This window comes from Podarcis cretensis, assembly GCF_951804945.1.
Source record: "Podarcis cretensis genome assembly, chromosome: 1".
NCBI classification, from domain to species: domain Eukaryota; kingdom Metazoa; phylum Chordata; class Lepidosauria; order Squamata; family Lacertidae; genus Podarcis; species Podarcis cretensis.
Genome location: NC_137170.1, coordinates 121,920,024 through 121,940,837, shown reverse-complemented (window position 1 = coordinate 121,940,837; position 20,814 = coordinate 121,920,024). Strand labels below are relative to the sequence as shown.

The window sequence follows — 20,814 nt, the reverse complement described above, 5'->3', positions numbered from 1 at the left end:
TACTTTTAGACACAATTTGAATGAGTTTTCTGTTTGTGGCTTCTGTAGTAGATCTTGTACATTGTTTTCTCAAGTTTTGGATTATTAATAGAAGTTTTAGAACGTAGAATGGTTTGGTAGTGTTTTGTGTGCCGCTTATGTGCTATTTGTCCTGTGATTATTGGCATGGTTTTAATAGATTTTGGGACTGTATATAGTTCTAATTATTTCAATGTTTTTATTGATATTATTAATTTTTAATTGGTTTATTCCTATGTTTTTAGAGGTTCTTATTTTCATCTGCAAGCTGCATTGAGAACAAAGCAGGTTATAAATAAATACAGTAGTACCTTGGTGGTTGAATGGCTTGACTCCCGAACAAATCAGCTCCCGAATGCCACAAACCTGGAAGTAAGTGTTCCCATTTACGAAGTATTTTTGGAAGCCGAACATCTGATGCAGCTTCCGATTGTGTGCAGGAAGCTCCTGCAGCCAATCGGAAGCCGAGTTCTGGTTTTCGAACAGACTCCCAGAACGGATTAAATTCAACAACCAAGGTACCATTGTATATTATAACAATTATAATAATGACTGTTTAAAGTGATATCACAGTATGGCATGAATGTGGATTTAAAAACAGGATGGTGGCACAAGCCTGGCAGCAAACTGGTTTATTATTCACTGATTTTGTAATATATTTTTTATCCTACCCTTCCTTAATGGAGCTTTCCTCTACCTCTAGTCTCATAACAAAATTGTGTGGTTAGGCAAAGCTTAGAGAGAGAAAGCCCATGTTCAAGGTCACTTCATGCCACAGCTGAGTGGGAACTTAAACTCAGATCTCCCTGGTCTTCGTCTTGTCACTCTATCCATTACTAGGGCTGCCATATGTCCAGGATTTCAGCGGCAGGATTGATGTTCACGGGAAAATGTGGCAAATTGGTATTTTTTTGGGGGGGGGGGAGCTCAACAACTGTGGGGTTTGTCATTTTGAAATATGGGAACCCGATCCACTACCCTGTAATAAACAACTTTCTTCCTCCCTCCCTCCCTTCCTTCCTTCCTTCCTTTTAAAGACTTCCTTTATCCTGTATCTGGCCTCCTTATTTACTTCTTATAAACTGTTTCCTTTATGAATAATTATTAAGATTTTTCTAATACCAAACTGGGAGGGGTGGCTAACACCCCAGAGGACAGGATCACACTTCAAAACGACCTTGACAGATTAGAGAACTGCGCCAAAACAAACAAGATGAATTTTAACAGGGAGAAATGTAAAGTATTGCACTTGGGCAAAAAAAATGAGAGGCACAAATACAAGATGGGTGACACCTGGCTTGAGAGCAGTACATGTGAAAAGGATCTAGGAGTCTTGGTTGACCACAAACTTGACATGAGCCAACAGTGTGACGCGGCAGCTAAAAAAGCCAATGCAATTCTGGGCTGCATCAATAGAAGTATAGCATCTAGATCAAGGGAAGTAATAGTGCCACTGTATTCTGCTCTGGTCAGACCTCACCTGGAGTACTGTGTCCAGTTCTGGGCACCACAGTTCAAGAAGGACACTGACAAACTGGAACGTGTCCAGAGGAGGGCAACCAAAATGGTCAAAGGCCTGGAAACGATGCCTTATGAGGAACGGCTAAGGGAGCTGGGCATGTTTAGCCTGGAGAAGAGGAGGTTAAGGGGTGATATGATAGCCATGTTCAAATATATAAAAGGATGTCACATAGAGGAGGGAGAAAGGTTGTTTTCTGCTGCTCCAGAGAAGCGGACACGGAGCAGTGGATCCAAACTACAAGAAAGAAGATTCCACCTAAACATTAGGAAGAACTTCCTGACAGTAAGAGCTGTTCGACAGTGGAATTTGCTGCCAAGGAGTGTGGTGGAGTCTCCTTCTTTGGAGGTCTTTAAGCAGAGGCTTGACAGCCATATGTCAGGAGTGCTCTGATGGTGTTTCCTGCTTGGCAGGGGGTTGGACTCGATGGCCCTTGTGGTCTCTTCCAACTCTATGATTCTATGATTCTATGATTCTAATTATAACTTAAATAGCCACAAAGTCTCCTGCAGACATTAATTTGAAACAAGTCCAGGTATGTATTTTAGGGCACTGTTTTGTGGAGTATTCTCTGCATTTTCCTCATGCTTTTTGAAACTCTTGTCTAGTGTGATCTAGCCAGTTCAATATACTCTAACAACTTTAAAGACAGAGCTGGAACTTTAACCAGAATTGATGGGGACTTAAAAAAAAAAAAGTTTTAGTAGAGTAGGGGTTGGCACAAAAAGGGAGGCAAGAAAGGCAGCGATTTGGCTGGAGGAGAAAATGAACATTTTCAGCTGTCGGGGAGCATATATGGAAATGTAGCAGAAGCAGCAAAGACATTTTCTTCTTAGAACTGGAAGCTGGCAAACCCAGTAACCAGGGCAGAAGTCCCAAGTGGACAAGGCCCCAGGACAAGGCCCCAAGTGGAAAGGAGCAGAATTCATCCCAAAGATGAAGAGGAGGAAACATTTTGAGGGTGGACTTCAGCATGAAAAGTGTCCTTGCAATCATACGATAAAATGAACTCCTTGGAGGGCTATTTATCTTTTCATCTTTTTAAACACCACCTCTATAACACTAAGAAGTGCAAAACAAAAAAAAATTCCTTCCAGTAGCACCTTAAAGACCAACTAAGTTAGTTCTTGGTATGAGCTTTCGTGTGCATGCACACTTCTTCAGATACACATGTGCATGCACACGAAAGCTCATACCAAGAACTAACTTAGTTGGTCTTTAAGGTGCTACTGGAAGGAATTTTTTTATTTTGTTTTGACTATGGCAGACCAACACGGCTACCTATCTGTAACTGGAACTAAGAAGTGCAGTTCCCAATACAGTTTTTTCAAACAGATCTGAGAGGAGCACCACTGGAAATTACGCTTGGTTAATATTACGGCGGGGACACGGGTGGCGCTGTGGTCTAAACCACTGAGCCTCTTGGGCTGGCCAATCAGGAGGTTGGCGGTTCAAATCCCTGCAACAGAATGAGCTCCGGTTGCTCGGTCCCAGCTCCTGCCAACCTAGCAGTTCAAAAGCACATAGATAAATAGGCAGTGCTGCACCAGGAAGGTAAACAGCGTTTCCGTGTGCTGCTCTGGTTTCCATCAACGGTGTTCGGTTGCGCCAGAAGCGGTTTAGTCATGCTGGCCACATGACTCGAAAAAACTGTCTGCGGAGCGAACAAGCGCTGGCTCCCTCGGCCTGTAAAGCGAGATGAGCACCGCAACCACAGAGTCTTTTGCGACTGGACTTAACTGTCAGGGGTCCTTTACCTTTTTTAAAAAAAATATTACGGCAGCAATTCCGCTCCTCCCACCCTCCAAATTGTTGAGCTTTCTGATTGACTTATCTAAGATCCAGGACAAAGAGCAGCCTTTAGGAAATTCCCCTCAGACGTCAATTCTACCTTTGAAATCCTGGTAATGTCTAGGGAAATCTGGATGTATAGCAGCGCTGTGTATCGAAAGGTGGCTGGTTGGTGCTTAAACACTAGAGGTCAGCATCATACAACAGACCAATTCTTTTTCTGCCTTGCTTTTACCTTGATCCAAACCAAACCATACCTTCAAGCCCCTTCTCTGATCCCTTTATTCCTGGTTTCATGATATGAAAAATCCAAGTCTTATAGGGTGCATATTATTTTTATTTTACCTCATTTTCATTTTTCAGCTAATTCTGGTCGCAACTCTCTGATTTGTAACTGGTTTTAACAATTGGATTTGCAATGCTGTTGTCTGATCATTTTCTTCTATCTTATCAGTGCTGGGTTTACGTATAAGCTAAAGAAGCTATAGCTTAGGGCCCCAAGAGGCCCCCCAAAAAAAATTTAAAGGGAAAAACCTGGATGTACATTTCTAAAATATAAGATTAAAAAAAACAAATAAAATAAAATCTACATACAGCAACAGTGTTTTGTGTTGTGTAGGCTCCTAAGATGTAAGTCATGGGCCCCGCCTGCTAGCCTGCTCCCTAAAATTTGCTCATTTCTATATACAGGATGCCTACATAAAATATGTATTTTATGATAGAATACATATTTTGTTATGTGCAAATGGCTTTAGATACCTATTAGGTCCATAAATTACCATATAGCATACATTCAACCCAAAAAACAGCGGCAATTTGTTGTTAACCAACGACAGCTGGGCATATAAAGGGCCCCATTACCTTCAGTAGTTTAGGGCTTTATCAAACCTGCGGTATATCCAGCCCTGTATATTATTGTGAACATCTTCCTTTTTTAAAAAAAAAAGAAATGTGGCATAAAATAACTGTTCAAATTTCCCAGTCCATTGCTTTGCAGAGCTGATAGTCCTGTGAAGAGAGGCAGGGCTTATCCATCAGAGCACTGGGTCTCTTTAAGCTCATCCTGAAGGAATCTGCTGATATTTGCTGGCCTCTGTCTAGCTTTAAGCACCTCTGAGTTCCAGAACGTTGGGGTCACCACCACCAGGTTTCTAGACAAAGAGGACAAAGACATGACAGGGAGGGAAACAGGGGAGAGGTTAGGTAGAGTGACAGCAGCATTGAAGCTGTGCCTCTGCAGCAACTAGTTGCAGAAGGCTGGAGGTTGCCAAGAGATTTGCACAGATTGGATTGCTCCGGCATTCTCAGATGCCATGGGTCTGCCTCCTTAGCCAAGAATTTTGCACATTTCCAGAGAGGTGCTTCAGGGCTGCAACTGAACCATGGGGGATGCTCCCACCGAAAGGTCTTTCCGTGCGTGCTAAAAATAGGTGTGATATGGTATGGGGATTCCCTGCACGGCTGAGACATCTTCTGCGTGAGGCAAATCTGCAGGCAGGCTGAGATCCAACCTGGGCTTGCGAGGGCTTATGTGCATTTGACACAATGGCAGACCAATCCTATGTGTGTTTATGGGGGGCAGGATCCCAAATAGGTATACAGTGGTACCTCGGGTTAGAAGAGTTTGGATTTGATATCCCGCTTTATCACTACCCGAAGGAGTCTCAAAGCGGCTAACATTCTCCTTTCCCTTCCTCCCCCATAACAAACATTCTGTGAGGTGAGTGGGGCTGAGAGACTTCAGAGAAGTGTGACTGGCCCAAGGTCACCCAGCAGCTGCATGTGGAGGAGCGGGGAAGCGAACCCAGTTCCCCAAATTACAAGTCCACCGCTCTTAACCACTACACCATGCTGGGTTAAGTACTTAATTCGTTCCGGAGGTCCGTTCTTAGCCTGAAAATGTTCTTAACCTGAAGCACCACTTTAGCTAATGGGGACTCCTGCTGCCGCCGCACCACCGGAGCACGATTTCTGTTCTCATCCTGAAGCAAAATTCTTAACCCAAGGTATTATTTCTGGGTTAGCAGAGTCTGTAACCTGAAGTGTATGTAACCTGAAGCGTATGTAACCCGAGGTACCACTGTACTAGGAACTAAATCCCACTAGCTTCCGTGAGGGTGATTTACGCAGCCTAAAAGACCAATGCAGATCTGAGGACGGTCACATCTTTCTTTGCTGCTCAGTTCCTTGTAAATTTTCAACCATTTCGGCAAAGCATGTGTGTGAGTATTTAGGGGTCTGAGGGATTAAATTTTCTCTTTAGAGAGAGACAGGTCAGTTAGGCTCAATCAATTTTATCATATATCGCCAAAGGCCTTTACAATGGATGGCAGAGAATTAAAGGAAACTTTAATCTAAAACCCTACAACGTGACCTGTAGCAGATAACATAAAAAGAAATTTACAACATTAAAACTTAAGATTGGCATGCATTCACATAGCTGGAACGGGGCTTCTTGGCTGTCAGCGCAAATTTGGCTACCTGGTGTATAGTATATAGATGTTTGTCTGCTAGGAGTTGAACTCTCACTTCCAGTGTCAATTGACCTAGAAACCAATGAAGAATTGGCAATATAGATTTTCCTTTGGGCGATGCATACAGGGGGAAAATCCGCAGATAGTTTGTGATGTCCTCTACCTGATTGCATCCATATATACATTTGCGATCCATATGGGCAGTGCCAGATTTACGTATAAGCTGAACAAGCTATAGCTTAGGGCCCCACTCTCTTGGTGCCCCCAAAAAATTTAAAGGGAAAAACAACAACTGGATGTACATTTCCAAAATATAAGATAAAAACACAAATAAAATATAATCTACATACAGTTAGAGCTTAATAATTGTTGTTGTTGTTGTTGTTTAGTCGTTTAGTTGTGTCCGACTCTTTGTGACTCCATGGACCAGAGCATGCCAGGCACTCCTGTCTTCCACTGCCTCCCGCAGTTTGGTCAAACTCATGCTGGTAGCTTCAAGAACACTGTCCAGCCATCCCGTCCTTTGTCGTCCCTTTCTCCTTGTGCCCTCCATCTTTCCCAGCACCAGGGTCTTTTCCAGGGAGTCTTCTCTTCTCATGAGGTGGCCAAAGTATTGGAGCCTCAGCTTCAGGATCTGTCCTTCCAGTGAGCACTCAGGGCTGATTTCCTTCAGAATGGATAGCTTTGATCTTCTTGCAGTCCATGGGACTCTCAAGAGTCTCCTCCAGCACCAGAATTCAAAAGCATCAATTCTTTGGCGATCAGCCTTCTTTATGGTCCAGCTCTCACTTCCATACATCACTACTGGGAAAACCATACCTTTAACTATACGGACCTTTGTTGGCTATTAATATACTTCTTCTTAATTGTATTTCAGTTCAACAATTACAACAATTGCTTTGATAAAATACATATTTTGTTATGTGCAAATGGCTTTAGATACCTATTACGGCCATAAATTACCATGTAGTAGGGCTGTCCAACAGGTCGATCGCAGGGTGCCCCTGGTCGATCCTGGGATCCTCCCCCCCCCCAAGCTTTTCAACCCAAAAAACAGTGACAAATTGTTGTTGGCAAAGGACAGCTGGACATATAAAGGGCCCCATTACCTTCTGTAGCTTAGGGCAGACACAGGCAAACTCAGTCCTCCAGATGTTTTGAGACTACAACTCCCATCATCCCTGACCACTGGTCCTGTTAGCTAGGGATCATGGAAGTTGTAGTCCCAAAACATCTGGAGCGCTGAGTTTGCCTGTGCCTGGCTTAGGGCCTCATCAAACCTAAATCCGGCCCTGCATAGGGGGCATTCTCTGGTATCTCCCCTCTATCTCCGAGGGCATCTGTTGAAACCTTAGTTCTAGAAAGGCCCTGTATTGTTGTGAGGGCAGAATTTCAAGATAATGGGGCTTTGAGTGTTTGGTCTCAATCACTCAAGAGTACTAAGTGTTGCTTTATCCAGGAATTGGATAAAAGGAAGTGCTGCTTAATGATGCGTTTACTCCATCATAGCACGCACAAGCATAGCCATTCAAGCATATACCCAATCTAGACCCTCATGATGACTTTGTCTTCACATTACCCCTGCAAGAGAGGTTATGCTGAGTGCCTCAAGTCACTCCGTGAGTTTCATGGCATGTATACACAAATGGTAGCTTGGGCATAGCCACATCCACACCAGGCATTTTAAGACTTCCTGGCAACCATAGTTGGTTAAGGGAACTGGGAATTGTAGTTCTGGCTGTGAGAGGCAAATTGCAGCTCCTGTGATTCTTGGTGGAGGGAATCTATGTGCTGTAAATGTGCGATGTGGCTGGGAAAACACTGTACAGTGGTACCTCGGGTTAAGTACTTAATTCGTTCCGCAGGTCTGTTCTTAACCTGAAACTGTTCTTAACCTGAAGCACCACTTTAGTTAATGGGGCCTCCTGCTGCCGCCGCGCCACCGGAGCACAATTTCTGTTCTCATCCTGAAGCAAAGTTCTTAACCTGAAGCACTATTTCTGGGTTAGCGGAGTCTGTAACCTGAAGCCTATGTAAGCTGAAGCATATGTAACCTGAGGTACCACTGTAAAGGAACGAGTAACCTGCCCAGTACAGACTTCAAGCATCTGCTTTGACTTTTGAGGCAGGGTGGGGAATCACATGCAATTCAATCAGAGGCCTCTCCACATCATATTCTGAACCCCAGCAGTAATCCAACACTCTAACCACTACACCACACTGCCTCTCCTCTGTTGCACCTCCATGCCCCACTTAAACCAGAGTAATGCAGTGGCTTAGACTGAGCATCAAGCAAGAGCCAGGAAGTCTCCAGGTTCCAATTCTCCCCTGAAGTTTGCTGGATGACCTTGGGTCATGCACAATCACTGTGCCTAAGCAGCCTACCTCCTGGGGTGGTTGTGAGGGTCCGTGAGCTCCACGGAAGAAAGGCAGGATGCAATGGAGAAAGGGAGGCTGCAAGGGGATTTATGACAGCTTTCCACCTTCGTTGCCTTGAGAGCCTGCGTGATCTAACCGTTAAGAGGGTCGGGAGGGATCCTGAGGGTCATCTAGCCCAACCCCAGCTCCACACAAGGTTTCCCATCCAATCTGAAACCACACCGGACCCTGCTTAGCTTTGCAAACGTTCCAGCGGCTTTCTTGCTGCACCACTCCCGTTTTCTATGCCTCCTAGGTGGAGGGATCTCGCTGTCCCGCGCCTCACTTCAGCTCCTGGGTGCGCGCAGGCAATTTCAGGACGGTCGGCTAAAAAAGGTGGAAAAAGCAGCAACAAGCAGCAGCCCTGCGCTCCTACCGAGAGCGCGTCTCCGGGAAGAGAAAAAGAGCAGCGCTTGGCTTGCCAAGAAAGTAACCCAATCCTCCCGGCGGGCGGGGTCTGGGACTGATGTAACAGGAAACGGGGATGTTTCCTTTGCGCTGCGGATCGCTTACAACCGGACCACGCTCGCCAGTCCCTCCTCAGACCCAGCCGCCTGCTCCGGAGGGCAGAGCGCAGCAGAGCCGCCTCCCTTCGCCCCATCTCCCAACTTGGATTGTACCTGCCTCTCCTGATCGACTCCTTTGTTGTGCGCTTCGACTCCGCTTCGCATTTGTCTTTTTGGAGAGTGTGTTTGTGTGTGTGTGGAAGGGGGCAAAGCTGTCTCCGAAACGAAGAACCCACCGAGAGTTGGACGCACATCCGATCGCCTTGCCTACGGTGCCGCTGGCAGGAAGAGCTTTTGGGTGAGCATCGATCCCAATACAGATCACTCTTGATCCACGCGCGCGAGAGGCAATCGCTCCCGCTGGCGAAGTTGGGGGCTCCCCGCGCGCGTGTGGTTTGCACAAGCCGTGGAGAGGAACTTTATTTGGAGGGGAGGGAGAGGGGAAACCCCTTTGTTCGAAAGCGCGCCTCCGTGTAGGGGTGAGAGAGGTGGGACCACACGCAACTCGGGGCTTCGCCGGCTGCGCGTAAAGAGACAGACCCCAAGTTGGCAGCAAGCGACACCGGGGCGCACCCGGTTTCGCCTTGGGGAAGTGCAGGAAATCCTCCGGGCGCCTTCGGAGTTTTCAGAATCCCTCTGGAGCAAAGCCCGGCGTGGAAAGCAGGCGGCTTTGGGCAAAGCAGGGGCGAACGGAAGAAGAGGACGAGGGCGATGCCGGCGCTGCAGCCGCGCTCGCCTCGGTGCCGTTTCGGTGGCTGAATCGGCGCGAGGGTTTGCGCGCACTGCGAGCTCCTTCGCTTGTAGGGAGGCGTGGAGAGAGACGAGCGCGCGAAAAGGCACCCCCGGTAGCCCTTTGCTGTTCGTGTCAGATCAGATCAGAGCTGCCCAGAGTGGCTGGGGCAACACAGTCAGAAGGGCATCATATTTATAAATTGTTGCTGTTGTTTGTATATCACCCTACACCTGTAGATAAAGTTCAATACCTGGTACTAATCACATTTGCATCCAGATGTTGCTATTTCTGATTTTATGTATGAATAGCCTAGGTCCCGAATCCAGCCGGCTTTGCTATTTCCAGGAAATATGCTTTAAGATCCATAGCCTTGTTTGCTGCTACCAGTCCTTTAGGTGCCAATGTGCCTAGAATTTCTGCCCAGGGCTGCAATTCTGCGCACACTTACCTGGGAACAAGCCAGATTCAATTTGGTCACTCTTCTGAGTAGGCATACATTGTTTGAATCGGACTGCCTGGTCGCAATCCCAAGCAATTGGCAATCCCACACTGAGTGAGAGAACTTCTGAGTAAACCTGGTTAGGACTGGGGTATTAGCGGGTCATGTGTTCACCACAAACACTGCCACTTTTTCTCCTTCAGCCCCAAAACCATTGGAGCCGTGAAAATGTGGAAGCGTGTGGACTTGTAGGGTTACATTTTCTCCGCATCCTCGTGTGGTTAGACTTCTCTTGATTCGGATGTAGCAAAGAGGCAGCAGCATATGAATATAGGGGAGGTTTTCATGTTTGGTGTTTTATTGTGTTTTTAATATTCGACTAGGAAGTGCCCAGAATTGGGGGCAACCCAGTCAGATGGCCAGCCTATAAATAAAATTGTTGTTGTTGTTGTTTCCATGAGGTTCAGCTTTGGGGATTGACTTTCTGTGTGTAAGGAAGAGATAGTTTAAGGAGGATTGGCTCCTGTGTGAAGAGTTGTCAATGACAAAAATCCTACTGAGGTGTATAGAGCGAAAGAAATGCCTTTGGGTCGCCCAGGGAGGTTGGCAGCCCTACATTTAAACTCTATGGAGAATTTGTGAGTGCAGAATGGATGTGCAGTCCAGGGCTCCACTGGCCATTTGAAATTAACCCTTCTTAGCACTGGGGAGCAGGACTCCACTTACCTGGAAGGTCAAGGGGTCGTTGAGGAAACCCCCGATAGAAATATCTGGGGCACAAAGAGTGCTGAAACGCTTCAGATAGACTTGTTTGGGGGTTTTCTTTTGCCGGAGATAAGTGCAAGTAAACCCCCTTCATACAAGAGTAGCTGCTAAAGGATTGGAGTTGTTCTTCTGAAGTTAAGAGTTACACCTGGTTTCATCATATTTTTAAGTTCTGCTGTTGTTCGTTCGGAACTCAAATGGCACGGGGTTAACTTTCCTCTGTGAAACCTATGAGGTAATTCAGGCTGGTACCTTGCCTCCATTTCCCCAGGAGGAGAAATCCCTGTAGCTCAGAAGTGCATGAATTGCTTCACATGTCTCACGTTTCTTGACTGCGCCTACAAAGGTCTGTCCATTGCAATGGTTAGAAATTGTGTCATTTGTTGTGTCCCTTGCTGCTTGTAACCCATAAAGGGCTATTGCTCTACATTTCAGCATTTCCTTTTGTCTGCTGGATACCAGTTGTCTGCTTGTATTACTACTTTTGACCTTTTGTAAAAAAAGAAAAAGGAATGAGACGCTTTGCAAATGGTCAAATAAAATCCTGCTCTTTGTTGCCATGATCCAGATAAGTGCTGACCGGTGTATTTCTGCCAGTTCATTCAGAGGGTGGACTAGGGGATTTGGGACCTGTTCTCAAAAACATTCACAGATCTAAAGCATCAGACCAGAATATCTTTATTTGGATTATAAAGAAACCGGCCATTGAGTAGTGCTTAGCTGTGATGCAAAACTAGAGTTCAGGACACAGGTGGTGCTGTGGTCTAAACCACTAAGTCTCTTGGGCTTGCCAATCAGAAGGTTGTTGGTTTGAATCCCCATGATGGAGTGAGCTCCTGTTGCTCTGTCCCAGCTCCTGCCAACCTAGCAGTTCAAAAGCACACCAGTAAGTAGGTAAATAGGTACCACTGCTGTGGGAAGGTAAGCAGCATTTCTGTGCACTCTGGCTTCTATCACGGTGTCCCGTTGCACCAGAAGTGGTTTCGTCATGCTGGCCAGATGACCCAGAAAGCTGTCTGTCAACAAACGTCGGCTCCCTCAGCCTGAAAGCGAAATGAGCGCCACAAACCCATAGTCACCTTTGACTGGACTTAACCCTCCAGGGGTCCTTTGCCTTTACCTTTTACCTTTACTATAGTTCACATTACCATCTTAGAGGATGGTGAAGTTGTGTGTGTGTTTCTTTTCTGTGTGTTCCTCAGATGTTCAAATCAACATGGCTTCATTAGTGTCATGTTTGTGTCTATTTGTATACAGGGGACATTGATGGGCAGGGATCCTAACACCTTTGCTAGGATTAGCCAAAGGACTCTCGCCTGTGTGAATAGTTTCTTATGACAGTAGTACAGGATACAACTATATTTTGGATGACGTTGAGCTGTGTGAACACAGGTTCAAAACCCAGCACTGGAAATGCAGTGTAAAGGTAAAGGTAAAGGTACCCCTGCCCGTACGGGCCAGTCTTGACAGACTCTGGGGTTGTGCGCCCATCTCACTTAAGAGGCCAGGGGCCAGCGCTGTCCGGAGACACTTCCGGGTCACGTGGCCAGCGTGACATCGCTGCTTTGGCCAGAGCCAGAGCCAGAGCCAGAGCCGCACACGGAAACGCCGTTTACCTTCCCGCTGGTAAGCGGTCCCTATTTATCTACTTGCACCTGGAGGTGCTTTCAAACTGCTAGGTTGGCAGGCGCTGGGACCGAGCAGCGGGAGCGCACCCCGCCGCAGGGATTCGAACCGCCGACCTTTCAATCGGCAAGTCCTAGGCGCTGAGGCTTTAACCCACAGCGCCACCTGTGTCCCCGGAAATGCAGTGAATGCACTGTAAAGGGGAGTTTGAATTTATTTAATTTTTATTTATTTTACATCCCGCCCATCTGGCTGGGTTTCCCCAGCCATTCTGGGCAGCTTACAACATATATAAACATATCCCGCTTTATCACTACCCAAAGGAGTCTCAAAGCGGCTAACATTCTCCTTTCCCTTCCTCCCCCACAACAAACACTCTGTGAGGTGAGTGGAGCTGAGAGACTTCAGAGAAGTGTGACTGGCCCAAGGTCACCCAGCAGCTGCATGTGGAGGAGCAGGGAATCGAACCCAGTTCCCCAGATTACAAGACTACCGCTCTTAACCACTGCAATAGAAACCAACAACAATAACAAGCAGTTTACAGTTTGTTCAAATTAAAATAACCACCAACCCCAACTAAACATTTAACTAACACCAACCTGACAAAAACAAAACAGAGGAACCAAAATTGGAACTGGTTAAAGCATTGTGAAACTATTTAGCCAGTTGCCCCAACCCAAGAGTTGTTCCAGCAATGTCTCAATGGCCTCCCAGGAGCCTCTTTTAGCTGCTCAAGGTGAGTCTGGGCTCCATCCCCTAGGACAGGTGAAAATGGGCCTTGAAATAGTATTCCTTCCAGCACTCACAGTGCAGCCATGAACACCGCAGCGGTTAACCTCCTCCACTCCAAGGCCACAATCCCTTGGAAACATGGTGGTGAGGGCTATATAACAGTGAGGCTAGAAGCAAAGATGGTCATGGCCTGTGTTTTTTCTCTCTCTTTCTGCCACCTGCTTCCCCACTTCTCTCTCTCCTTCCTTCCTTCCCTCCCTCCCTCTTTCTCTTCCTCCCTGCCCAGAGAACTGCCAGGAAAGGACAGATTGCTGTTGCCAGAGGTCTCAACTGATTGTTCCCAGAGGGATTTCCATCCATCCATCCATCCTCCTCCTTGCTCCACCCATTTTGGCTTTGTGTGTGTTTTGCTTCCCTGCACTCCTTCTCTTCCTTCCAGCTCCCCCCAACTGCATGAAATCCATCGGAGGTCCACAGGTTCCTCACCACTCAAGAATCATTACCACAGTCCTGTAAGGCAGGCAAATATGATTCTCCCTGTGTCGCAAAGGGATTCACATACACCATGCATTTAAAAAACCACTGGGGGGGGGGCAGGAAGAACCCTGGGAGCTGTAGTTTGTTATGGGTGCTGGGAACGGTAGCTGTGTGCAGTTTCCAGGGGCCTCATCCTCAAGGTTTTCTCACCTCATGTCACTCTATGTAGCATTTTGAGGCAGGGGAATTCTGACCACGACACCACAATGCAGCACATTTTGCACCATGGAAGAAGAGCAGGAGAGAGAATAAGACACAGAGCTCCTATTTTCAGTGGCCACCCGGCACCTGCAGCATCATTTAATTTTGGCCCAAGGTGCTTAGAAAGCCACTTCATCCGCAAAACCAAATCCTATCACAGTCAGTGAATAAACTATCCAGATTAGAGCTACAGCAAACACCTTTTGTGACTCTCTGTGTGTGCTTTGAATGTATGGTGGTTAGGCAGCCTGTAAAATCCAAATCTAACATCATAAATTTGTCAAACAAGTTTGTTTGCGAACTGAAATCCACAGTAGTTTTCATGTCTAAGGCTTAAATCACCCTTTGCATTGAACATCCTCTAAAATGTGAATAGGAAACTTCATTAATAAAAAAAATCTACATTCAATTTTCCCCCCTGCGTTTGGTCTGGCATTAACCGCTTTGGGAATGTAAGAAGACTTCTTCTGGATCAAACCAAAGATCCATCTATAATTCACACATGGCACAGAAAAGGCTGAAAGGGGTTTCTCAGCCTATATTTTTTGCAGTTGAATCCCGGAAGGAAAGAAAGTATAAACTGAAAGCAATGGTGGGTTCAAATGCAAACGTTTTTGCTTTCTGGGATATAAACATTTTATTTTAGTTTGCTTAAAATGGTATATATAAGAAGATGGATTGTTCCGTTGTTTATGGATATGTTGCTTGTTTTTTTTGTTTTGTTTTGTTTTTAATTTTTATTAAGTACAAATTAGAAAACATACATATTCACAACAAAAGAAAATACATCTAACCAAGGGGAAAAAAATAGAGAATATTTTGTCTCTTTTCATATTTACAGTTATTTATACCTCTATAAAATGCTATTCACAAAAAAGCAGTGAAATGAAAGATAATATATCAGAAAAGAGAAAAAAGAACAAAGAAAGACTAAAGAAGTAAAAGAAAAGGATCATAGGTGAAAATTTTTTAAAGTAGATAAGTACTCACAATACATAGCCGTTTCCCATCTATATTTATATTCATTTGTATAATTTCATCTTGTCCTTATCTACCTTAAATAAAGTGTTTTGGTTTTTTTTAAAAAAAGACTTCCACCGTTTACCTCACGCGTTTTTAATAATCCGTTCGTCAGAACCTCTGTTCTTCATATTTTCCCTTTGGATTTCCTTAATGTCTCCACTTTGTATTTTTTATATTATATTTATGTTGCTTGTTAACACTCTCAGTACTGACGTGGTATAGGCAGTTGTGCTCCTGTAGCTAGGAAAATGAAAGAGAGTACCACCAGCATTCGATTCAAGCCATTGGCTCATCCACTTTGAGAAGGACGTGCAAGAGGACATTTTGTAGCTCTTCAGTGGTTAGTTATTAAGCCTACAAAACTTATGTTTCAATGGTGGTGATGCTGGCTAATTTTGGTTACTTTAGAAGTCAGTAAAACAATTGTTTGAAACCTCAGCCTGATCTTTCATAAGTCAAAATGTAGAGCAAATCTTCTGATGTCTTTGGTTTTATGTTTAATAGAATCTGAGGACGCGGGCAAGTGGAAAGTTAGGGGGATAACTTTAACTGTGTTACACACGAGTTGCCAAAGCTGAGGTGGTTTTAAAATGGTATGTGCACAATATTTTGGAACAAGTAAGATTCACAAGGTGAAGCAGTTTTCACTTCTTTCGTAATTTCTGACAGGCCATTGATCTCTGCGTCTCCCTCTAAGTGGCAGGTCTATACTTACTCTTTTTGAAGATCTGCAAATGTGTTGAACAGAAGCTCACCGAAATATTTCAGTCCTTTTCAGTGAAGCCAGCTGAACCGTCACCACACGGTTGTGGAGGTGTGGTGAGCGATAGAGGCTGGCTGGTTCATCCTGGCATGGCAAAATTGGCCAAATGCTAGGGTTAAAAAAATAATAATTAAGCATCCTTTTACCTCTAGCTGTATTGTTCAAATATCCCATGTTGATCAGGAAGGGGAAGCAGGAATGTCAACTTTTGCACATCCACACCCAACCAACAAGCCATTGCATCACAACCACTTTTATTCTCACTGAGTGGAAGTCTTTTTTTTTGGGGGGGGGGGGCAACAAACTCTAAATTCCCAATGCAGTTTTGTCAAACGGTGTTTTAAAAAGTTTTGTCGCCGCTTCAGGGCAGCATTATTGTTTCAACGCGAAGTAAACTTGTACCTTGCAGTCACACTTTTGCAAACGTAAGCTCCTTCCTTCTATTCACCTTCTGCCCGTGTTTGTAGTTTCTGAGTGAATCGTGCAGAAATACGTTCACATTTACAGGCCTTGGGAAGATTAGATTGAATGGATGTGGATATTATTGCTTGCATGAAGGGGGATTTTTAGGAGATATTTGTGCCAGGGTGCAAATCTTCTGACCCATTCCTCCTTTTGAAAACTTAATTAAATAAAAATAAAAATCAGGGTGACTGGTGTGCTACATGTTGGAGTACCCAAAAGGAGACCCCAGCCACTTGCTGTTTTAATTTACCCAGAGGACTTTTTTAAATGTTCAAGTACATACGCACAATTCTTGCACACAGAGACAAAAGTTATTGAAATAGTCCATACAGTAGCACAGTGAGTGCTGATGTACAAATTGCAACCTGAGCAGGGTAGAGGACCCAGCACACACATTAAAAAAATGTAAAGCACCCCTGGACAGTTAAGTCCTGTCAAAGGTGACTATTGGGTTGTGGCGCTCATCTTGCTTTCAGGCCGAGGGAGCCAGTGTTTGTCCACAGAAAGCTTTCTGGGTCATGTGGCCAGCATGACTAAACCACTTCTGGCACAATGGAACACCATGACGGAAACCAGAGTGCACGGAAATGCTGTTAACCTTTCTGCAACAGTGGTACCTATTTATCTACTTGCACTGGTGTGCTTTCGAACTGCTAGGTAGGCAGGAGCTGGAGCAGAGCAACAGGCACTCACCCCATTGTGCGGATTTGAACCGCCGACCTTCTGATCAGCAAGCCCAAGAGGATTAGTGGTTTAGACCACAGCGCCGCCCGCATCCCTTTACCAGTGCACATGTACAATGTTGTGGATCTTTAAGCACCTCATCACTCAGCTTAAGTCCTGACATGCAGAGGTTGTTTTGCCCTATGACACCCAGAGCTTCCCCCCCACCGCCCCCGACAACAGAGTTACCCCCCTAAAAGCCAGCCTCAGTGTGCATCTACATATAAATTAGCAGGTGCAAGCTTGTGTCGTGAGCCTGTGCCCCATGTCTTTCAATTACCTATCCCCTTTCCCTTTGCTTCTATGGCTTTTGCACAGATTTACCAAAAGGGCCCTGGCGTTTGAAAGCTTCTGCCCTGTTTCTGGCGCTTCTATAGAGCAAACCTGCAATGTGACTTAAGTCAATTTGTGGTTTTATTGATGGCTTTGAAACTGCGTTCGTGCCGATAAAGGAGGAAAAGACGGGGCTTGCTGTTTGGCACGCCTTGTGTCTTGAAAAGTTTGAAGAACCCAGGAAGCACTTCTGTCCAAGAATTTGAAAGCAGCTTGTTCAAAGCTCCTCACCGCGTTCACAGCAGATGTGACATTTAAAAGTAAGGACTTCCTGCTTTGCAGCTCGGCCTCTTTACATAAGGTGCAATTCCCCTTCTATATACATATATATATATATATAATTTTTAACCTGGTAACCACAACATTCGCTGAGCTTTATTATTCTGCAGTCAGCTGCATATGTGTACATTACATAAACTTTCTGGAAGGAAGCCCAGAACCAGCCCACTCTGTATCTTATCTCTGTGTAGGCAACACACAGCATTGTGGCATGGCAAAACAAAGTGGTTTTCCTCTGTCGTGAAGTGGGAGGGGGGTGGACCTCAGACCTGGGAGCCAAATATTCCAGCACTCTCACTCTGGTCCTGGGGAACTCTCTTTGCACTCCTGACTGGCCCTGCTTCACCTTCTCCTTGAGTGATTTACCTGGCCAGAACTCCTTAAACCAGGGGCCAGCAAACATTTTCAGCAGGGGAAGCGGTCCACTGTCCCTCAGACCTTAGGGGGGGGGGCGGACTATATTTTTTGGGGGGGGGTGGGGGTGGGATGAACGAATTCCTATGCCCCACAAATAACCCAGAGATGCATTTTAAATAAAAGCACACATTCTACTCATGTAAAAACACCAGGCAGGCCCCACAAATAACCCAGAGATGCATTTTAAATAAAAGCACACATTCTACTCATGTAAAAACACCAGGCAGGCCCCACAAATAACCCAGAGATGCATTTTAAATAAAAGCACACATTCTACTCATGTAAAAACACGCTGATTCCTGGACCATCCGCGGGTCAGATTTAGAAGGCGATTGGGCCGGATCCGGCCCTGGGCCTTAGTTTGCTTACCCATGCCTTAAACTCTGCTAATGTCACTTTTTTTGTCTGACTGGAGGATTGTGAGGGGTGTGAAAAGCAGTGTAAAAACAAAGGGTGCATCCATTGTGGGTGGCTCTTGTGAACCAAGTAAAACCTTCTCTTGGGAAAACACACAGAAGTAGCAATCAGGAACAGCTCAGGCCTCTATCTCTGTGGGTTTTCCAAAGAAAACTGGCAATTTAACCATTTTAATTGTATGGGGACATTAATTTTGTTTCCTGGTGTTCAAACCAAGTGCAAAATGTCTCATGAGATGTCCCCCACCTCAACAGCAGTTCCTTACCACCCTCACTTAAATATACTGAGCAATATAGGCGTTTTGGATCAAGGGGAAGCAACTTTTCCTCAGGGTATGAATTTATTATGTGTGTGTGATAAAGACTTCAAATCTTGCAGCCCAGATTCAGATTATTAACGTTTCCGGGCAAAGAAAGAGGCCAAAATCGTTCTGCGTAATCCACTCGGAAAACATAATTTTGATTACTTTAAATTCAAGTGGCAGAGCTTACTGAATTTTAAATGCAAGGGTTTTGAGCAAAGGAAAGTACAATCACATAGCTGTTAAGAACATTTAATAATAATTCCTCCACTGAGCATAGTTTTTAAAATTCAGATGATCCGTTTCTGCCTACATATGTAGGCATTGGATTTGTAGCCATTATGCTCATTTGCCTTCAATAGCAATAAAGCTCTGCTGGATGTAATATTAATTGCCTCTGGTCTATTTTTTGGGAATCCTGCAACAAGATTTAAGTTTTTTCTCTGCTAACTCTTTCTTGGGCTCCATGATCACTGCAGATGGTGACAGCAGCCATGAAATTAAAAGACGCCTGCAGAGACATCACCTTGCCAACAAAGGCCCGTATAGTTAAAGCTATGGTTTTCCCAGTAGTGATGTATGGAAGTGAGAGCTGGACCATAAAGAAGGCTGATTGCCGAAGAATTTATGCTTTTGAATTATGGTGCTGGAGGAGACTCTTGAGAGTCCCATAGACTGCAACAAGATCAAACTGATCCATTCTTGTGGAAATCAGCCCTGAGTGCTCACTGGAAGGACAGATCATGAAGCTGAGACTCCAATACTTTGGCCACCTCATGAGAAGAGAAGACTCCCTGGAAAAGACCCTGATGTTGAGAAAGATTGAAGGCACAAGGAGAATGGGATGACAGAGGACGAGATGGTTGGACAGTGTTCTCGCAGCTGCCAGTATGAGTTTGACCAAACTGTGGGAGGCAGTGGAAGACAGGAGTGCCTGGCGTGCTATGGTCCATGGGGTCACGAAGAGTCGGACACAACTAAACGACTAAACAACAACAAACTATATATTGTAGTTCTGTTCTGGATCAATATTGAGTAGAATTCCGTGACAGTATCTACATATGTAGTGTGTCTGTTGACTGCAGCAAATATGGTCCTGAAACATTTTCTTTGAAGCCATTCAGCCATTCAGCTGGAGTTAGGGTTGCCAAACGTCCGGAATTTCCTGGACATATCCGGAATACTGCAGCTGCAAATAGTGTCTGGATAGAACTCGGCTGAATGTCTGGGAAAATTCGGACGTACGAAAGCCTATGTTGGTAGTGTTGTTTGCCTCAGAAACAGCTCAAAAATGTCCAGTCTCCTTGCGACTTTGCCAGAGAAAAAGCTCAACAACTTTTCTGTCTGGGTTTTCACTTTTTGAAATATGGCAACCCTAGCTGGAGTACTTCTTTGAAGTAAATTGGTTGTTTATTGGGCAGCGTGGGAAAGAAGTTAAGTAGTTATGCAAATAGTAAATAGAGCGGGTTGTTGTATAATTAGTAACACCAGAAAAAAGAACGCTCGTTTCCTCTATATCTAAAACGAAGTCTTTGGTTTAAAGCAGCTGTGTTTCTTGTCTGCCTGAAGGTTAGTGACAGTAAGACAGTTTCTTGTTTACTAAACACAGAGTGTTGGGTAGGTTTTAATAATAGCACTACGTAAAGTGGTCCAAATTACTGTGCGCTTTTTTTTTTATCTTGTCAAATAAAAGCTCAACAACTTGTTATATGGCAACTCTACATTTAAAGCACTATCGTTGGGATTTAAACTGCCATGGCTCCCCAACTGTCATTTGTTAAGGGTGCTGAGATTTGTTAGGAGTACCCTGTTGCCCTCACAGAACTACAATTCCCAGAGTTCCCTGGGAAGAGGGGCTGATTCTTAAGCCATTGTTGGGAATGAAGCAGGCCCAACAATGGCGAGGATGCAAATAGATGTGCTAGGTTCTTTGAGGACAAAATTGCTCATCGCCACAACTCAGATGCCATGGCTAATAAAGGTCTGATGTGCCAGGATGTAATGCGATTTTATGGGATCAACGACAGCTTTCCAGGTCTGAGGAAACAGGCAAAGTGCTTGTAGTGGCTCAGTCAACAACATGTATTGTTCCTTGTGTACTGCTCTGAGGTGGGCTGCCGGGGGCGGGGGATACAGTCAAGTGGAATAAATAAATAAAAGCTGAAAACCTCTGAATGCTACCAACAAATTTAACTTTAACACAAAGGACCTTCTTCATGATGTAACTCCCTTTCATGCCTTATTCCTTCCGTTTCTGCTCTTAAAGGAGTCTAACTCTCACACCATGCCCTCTTTGCCAGCCACAAAAGCAATTGCTTCCCACTTCAACTTACC

General features: G+C 45.0%; 1 protein-coding gene across 3 annotated transcripts in view; it reads left to right on the top strand.

Annotated features, from left to right (window-relative positions):
* Positions 1 to 8,678: 8,678 nt before the first annotated feature.
* CALCRL (calcitonin receptor like receptor) overlaps positions 8,679 to 20,814 on the top strand; it is a 91,416-nt gene continuing 79,280 nt past the window's right edge. For all 3 annotated transcript variants that reach the window (XR_013839656.1, XM_079980118.1, XM_079980119.1), the window contains exon 1: positions 8,679 to 9,024. The gene's annotated coding sequence lies outside the window, so the exon portion shown is untranslated. The remainder of the gene's footprint in view (positions 9,025 to 20,814) is intronic.